General features: G+C 35.4%; 1 pseudogene; it reads right to left on the reverse strand.

Annotated features, from left to right (window-relative positions):
• Nucleotides 1-287: 287 nt before the first annotated feature.
• LOC101595027 lies at nt 288-947 on the reverse strand (annotated as a pseudogene).
• Between the last annotated feature and the right edge of the window lie 5,967 nt (nt 948-6,914).

Genomic DNA, 6,914 nt, shown 5'->3' on the forward strand with positions numbered 1-6,914 from the left:
GCATTGGGGAAAGAATTTGGTAAAGTCGGTTCCCTTTCATTTGCTTCCAAGCAATGAACTTCATTTTGTGATATAGTTTTGTTAATTGTCTGATAGAAGTTATATGTAAAAATACTTGGGTTGGACTGTTCAGTCGCTTTAAAACAATTCTAAACCCACGATGACTTTCTGAAAATTAAATTGACTATTTCATGTGAAAGTACCTGGCTTTTATATATTAATTGCTTAAAAACATTATTCATTCATTCTGTTGATATTGATAACTTTATTTATTTATTTTTTTTAAGCAGGCTTAATCCACTTTTATTTTTTTTCTGTATAAAACCCTTATGTGGTAGCCACAGCTGGAGCCTGGGTCCTCTGCACTGAGACTCTGGTGTGGGTTTTCACAAGATGGTCAGTGAATTCCTGGTAAGGAGACTTGGTGAACACAGTCTCTTTCCAGAGGTCAGGGGTCAAATAGCTGTAGGTCTTAGAGATGGCGTCAAAAGTGGCCTTAGCAAAGTTGCCCAGGGTGGCAGTGCAGCCCCTGGCTGAAGTGTAGCAGCCATCAATACCAGCCATCATCAGCAGCTTCTTGGGCAGGAGGGCAGAGACAATGCCAGTGCCCCTAGGGGCAGGGATAAGGCGCACCAGCACAGAACCACAGCGGCCTGTCACTTTACAGGGGACTGTGTGGGGCTTGCCCATCTTGTTCCCCCAGGAGCCTCTCCGGACAGACACAATGGAGAGCTTGGCCAAGATGATGGCCCCTCGGATGGCAGTGGCTACCTCCTTAGAGCACTTGACACCCAGGCCGACGTGACCGTTGTAGTCCCCAATGGCGACAAAAGCCTTGAACCTGGTAGCTGACCAGCGCGAGTCTGCTTTTGCACTGGCATGATCTTCAAAACTTCATCCTTAAGGGACGTGCCCAAGAAGAAATCAATAATCTCTGCAAACCTCATTTTTACCACAAGGCTGTCATGCACCATGTACTTGGTGAAATTATTTGAACATATGATAGTTGCCATTTCCTAAGCACTAAAATACTATTGATTTGTTGTTGTAGATAATGTAAATATTGCAAATGTGTAATTTCAATTAGTCTTCATAATCATCTAGTAGAATGAGTGCTACCATAATCTCCATTCTCCATTTTGTATAAGATAAATTCAGTGTCAGCCTATTTTGTTGCTTTCTCAGAGATTATGTTACAGTTCTAGAGACTAGGAGGTCCTAGTCTGTACTGTTTCAAGTGTTGATAGCTCGCTTTGTGGAAGGATTCTGTATAGCCTCAGACAATACAGGGCATTAAATGGGTAGAGGAACACATAACAAATGCAAGAAAAGGGGATAATATGTCTTTTATTACAGACTCATTGTTGATATATGCAATTAACCTACCAATCCATCAATCAGCATTACACTAATCCATTAATAGATCCATTTCTGAGGGCATATATTTCATAAACATATTATATATTGGAAGCTACATTTTCCAGTATCATACAGTAGTGATTATATTTTAACATGACTATTAGTACAACCATTTAAACAGGAACAGGGACTTCAAGTCATTTTCTCAAGAGCCTAAAACTAATTGGTAGCAGGTGAGACTAATTTCAAAGCCTGTAATTTCACTAGCTACTGTTTGAAATGATATTTTCTCCAGAATTTTATTTTCGTAATGATACAATAAAAACCTCATGTTATTTTTTTTCTTGAAGGGGAGATTTACAGTGAGTAATCCACTAACTTCAAGATCATGAGTTCCATGAATGAGGTATAGTGTATGTTCATCTCAGTCCTTCCTCCAATAATCTGCTTCAATTTTTGATCCTTGTGAAAATGTAGAGAAATAATGCAGACTGTGTGTTTATCTTCAAGGTGGTGCACAAAAGATCAACAAAATAATGTTAATAACCTAGATGGAATTGCAGTGAAATATTTTAGTCACTATTACAAATTTAAGCCATGATGACTACAATGATCTTCTCTAAAAGTGTTACCTTATCAGCAGACATCAAATTTCCCTGCTAAAATGTACCTGAGTAAGTGTCCAGGCACCGAGACCTCATAGGTCACAGCATGTGCACATGAATGTACATGTGTGTCTTATAAGAAAGCAGCAGGGATTGGCTGTTTTTGTTCCTGTTATTAAGAGGAGAAATGAATAAAAGAAGCAAGCAAGGCTGGGTGAAAGTTAAAGAAGGCTGAAGTCTAGACTGGGGAAATCCAAAGGCAAGTGAAGCAGCACTCCTGGTGTTTGTGGTGAAGTGTTTACCTTAAAAAAGACAAAGCAGTGCCTGAGGCATGTGTATAAACCAAGAGACTACCACTCACATGGGAAGTTTAGAGGTATAATAAATACTTATAGGATGGATAGGCTTGTGAACATTTTACCAATGTGTCAAGAATGGGTGGAGATTTCAAATGTAGTCTCACTGATGTCTGAGTTTCTGCCATTTGACATTGAGCAGCCAATCCCAAGGTGTGTACATTTAACATCTCCTTTATCTATGTATGTGGGATGGATTTTTATGTATCTAGAAATGACTATCTTAGTATTTATTGTTTATTCCCTAATTGCCCATTCAACTTGTCAAATAACACATGTAATATGATATCAATTTCATCATAATAATGATGGAAAATGTAAGACTGTCCTGTAATATTGAATCAGTAATGTGTTTAGAAGTAGCACCATATGTAAGTATACAGAATATAATCTATTGAATTATCTTATTTTATTTTTTTTCCTTTGGTAATAAATTTCTATTAATAAAATCACTTTGTTTCGAGATTGAAAAAAAATTTCTTTTTCAAATAGCCTATAATAAAGTAAATCTATTTCCTATTAAAAATGTTTTATATAATTGCTATTGATATCTGACTGCAGTGTATAACATGTACATTTATGTTCTTCTGAGGTTAAATGTTGCCATTACATTGGAGTAACATATATGTGATAAATAATACCATTATGATTATCAGAGTGGTTTAGTTAAAAGCAATGAAATAATGACAGGCTTATGGTTATAAATTGGATTGGAGTTTGAAGTCAGTTACTTCATGTTAATTAGATACAGGTTTTTTTGTTTAATTTTATTTTTGCCTCCAGAGTGCTGATTGCATATTCGATGGAGATAAATATCACAAATGGAAATATGTCATGTACCTGTGGCAAAGTGTCAGTCGAGATTTGAATTATAGGTAGAATTAATTGCTTGAATCAATATTGGGGGCTTCCTCCATATTCCTCTTTTCTCATCTACATTTACATACAGTTAGCAAGATCTTTTTCATATTTCTGTGGGAAATATCAGAAGTTTGGCATCAGTATAACAAATTTAACAAAGGGAAATATTCAGAATTAATTGACAATATAGGCAAAGGATAATGTAACTTATCTTGTAGCTTAAAATATGTTTACAAAAGAGATCATTTTGATTGCTAGCTTTGAAGACCAGTACATTTGAATTTTAATGTGAAAATGAATAAATTGGAAACCTTGTTCAAGTACAGATTCCTATTCAGTAGGTCTGGAGTGGGGCCTGAAATTCAGCATTTAATAAGCTCTCAGAAGTGTGCTCAAACGGGTGGTCCATGGACCATACTTTCAGTAGTTAATATTATTAACATATGTGGACCGACAAGTGCCATGTTCTATGCAAGGTGATAGTAATACAAAAATGTAATATTTATAACCTCTTCTGAAGCTTAGAGTCAAATGTGTGTGTATGTGTGTGTGTGTGTGTGCGCGCACACACACACATGTATTTGTATCTCATAAATGTAAAATTTGACTATGGTATGGAGAGGTAATTGATTACAATATCAAAATAAATTATAAAGTAATACAGAACAAGAATTTTCTAGATAACCATTTATTCGCATTATACACAATTTTTGTCTTGTTTATCTTGGGCAGTCATATTATCAATAATTACCATTTATTCTACAATTCCATCTTTATAAACAGAACTATGAATTTTAATTGGAGTTATTCTTGTAATTATAGTTAATATTATCCCATTTACCTTGTTGTAAAATTCTAAAAAAATAGGTAGGACTATATATTAAATTAAAATTTTTTGAATTTATAATATTACTTGTGTCCAATATGCCTTAAATACCTGTTTACTGTACTTCAAAAGTGGTCTTAAAAGCAAAGTTTGGTTGTATCCACCTGTCATCTTAGATGAAACAGAAAATCTTGAGGTTGAAACAAGCCTAAGCTTTATAGAAATACCATATCAAAAAAAAAAGTATGATATCAAGCATGTCTATGGTCTATCCCTTTTTTCTCATCTCAGCTTTTGGTTTTCTACTTGAGAAGAGCTTTAGTACCATAAATGGGGAATGTCAAAGGGCTTGGCAAGACACATCACATCAAAAAGAAGTAGCGTAGAAAACTGAAACAAAGCAGAGCTCATTTTCCCCAAATGATTCCTTCATTTTAAGACAGCTCACTGTACCATCATACTCATTGTGACAAATTTAAATGATTATCTTCTTGCTTTGGTCAGGTTATTATTCCTCCTTCTCTTGCATTTCCATCTAAAATTGCATAGGCAGATACATTGAAGCAATTTGGGGTTCTCTGTTCTGTTCTTTTGATCAGTCCATAAATAGCTTACTGTGATTATTACTGTAGCTATATAGTGAGGGTTAATATTTACTGAACTGATCCCATCAAATTGTAACATCTATGGTAAGATATTACATCTAAATTTTAGTGTTTCTATGCATTCCATATATTGCTAGGGTTTGGTTAGGAACTACATTATATCTATAAATTTATTTATAGAGACTGTTCTGCTATGGTGTGAGTGTTTGTGCCCCTTCTATTCATATGATTATAATTGTGGTGGTTTGAACACAATGCCAAGATAGTCTTATGCATTTGAATGCTTGGTCCCCAGCAAAGCTGCAGTATTTGGTAAAGTTGTGGAACCATAGTTCATTCAAATTTAAGTTGTTTTATCTTGGTCCTGTCACTAAAGCATGTGATATATAAGGCTATAGGGCCTTAGTATCTCGTTTTGGTGGGAAATCAAACAGTGATAATAGCCAGCATTGTTTCAGGGGCTTCTTTGGTGTCCATGACTCATAGGAATGTATCGCATACCTGACACTGAGATTTCCATTTCCATTCAATAACAGATCATCATGGTTTCTAGTCTCAGCTTTATCTACTTATGTAGGGTACTTTCATTAAACCTCTCCCTTGTTATATTTTAATTAGCTTATGTATTAATAAAACTTGTATATTGTGTTTCATTCAACTTTAAACTTGTTTAATCCTTTCTCAAACCCTTGCTCTCTATCATCACTCATCTCCATTTCTGTTTAAAATTGCCTCCCCACTATACCCCATTCTATGATCATATCACATGTGTTCTAGTATTCCTGCCTTAGGACACCTTCCCCCCCTCATTCCCTATAGTGCTTCTCTATCTTCTTGGTTCTACAGACACTTTCAATTCACAGTTTTATAGTTGCTGTTCTTTATTTCTTCCATTTGGTTTTATTTATTTATTTATTTTTTAGGAATCTTGAGAAAGTAGCTTAGCTCTTTATATTTTTATGAATTTAATGCTATGTCATTGTGTGAATTGCTTTAAATAAACCCCACATACTTTGATGTGAGCATAAGTAGTTACCTCTCCATTGCTGGACAAAACATCTGACTAAAATCAGCTGATAAGAGTAAACAGTCTTTTGGCTTACAGTTTTGATGGAAGCTTCATAATGGTAAGGACAGGATAATAAAGCAAAGGCTATACATCACTTCTTGCCATAGCAATTGAATATAACAGCAAGAGAGTGAGCTGAGCTAATGCTGACATACTGAGAGCTAATGTACCTCAAGGTCCACCTCCATTGACACACCTCTTCCAGCAAGGTTCTGCCTCCAAAATTCCTACTAACTAGGGACCAAGCATCCAAACACATGAGTATGTAAGGGCGGGGGAGGGCATCTGATTTAAACCACCACATGCAGTATTTCTTATTAAAAAATTTTACTTAAAGAAAACTTATGCTTACTTAAACTAAAAAATCTAAATATCCACTAAGAAAGAAACCAATTTTTGGTCAGGAAATTTTGCAGAAGAGGGGGCAGAAAGAATGTCACAGCCACATGTTAGGTCATGATATGCAGAGACACTTATCCTATCCATAACAGAGGGCTAACTCCATAATGCATGACCCATATGCCTCAAGGAGGTGGGGCCAAGGGGAGGGGTTAAGTCACAGATGAGCCTAATAATGGTACCAAACTGTACTTGCTGAATACAAAACTAATTAATAAAAAAAAGAAAGCCAAGAAAAGAAAGAAACCTATTGCTGTAAAGCAAAAGCTAATATAATATACCCAATATGTAAAAAAAAGACTTGCATATTTGTTTGAATGGAATAAAATTACACAGACTCATTTTCTCCTACTATGTTTTTACACAAATCAACGGAGATTTAGAAAAAAGTAAAAATTATCCTCTGACTATGTTCCATAGCAATCAGCATGGAAGACATCTGTAACCTCAAAAGTCAGAGGTATCTCCTTATAGGCAAGTCAGCCACCAATTTTGTGGACAACAACAGCTGGCTGTAAAGTCTTACTTTATATACCTGTATATAGCATCAGGTTGTACAAATTAGGGGCTCAATCCCTGAAACAGTGTGCCTCCTACTAATGCTAACATCATATCCCCAGGTTGTTTTATTTGTGTTTCTGACCAATCAGGTATAAAATAAAGTTTCCATAATAACACTTTTGATTTAATATGCGTAACACATGGTACTCAGGAAACCACTATAACTTTCTGGTTTATTATAATTGCTATTTCAAAGGAAACAGAGGAAGAAATGTTTAGGTAGGGATATCATAGAAGGGATATGGGGTCTTTCTTGCCCTTTCTGAAGATGCC

The sequence above is a fragment of the Jaculus jaculus genome, chromosome X (assembly GCF_020740685.1).
Source record: "Jaculus jaculus isolate mJacJac1 chromosome X, mJacJac1.mat.Y.cur, whole genome shotgun sequence".
Lineage (NCBI taxonomy): Eukaryota > Metazoa > Chordata > Mammalia > Rodentia > Dipodidae > Jaculus > Jaculus jaculus.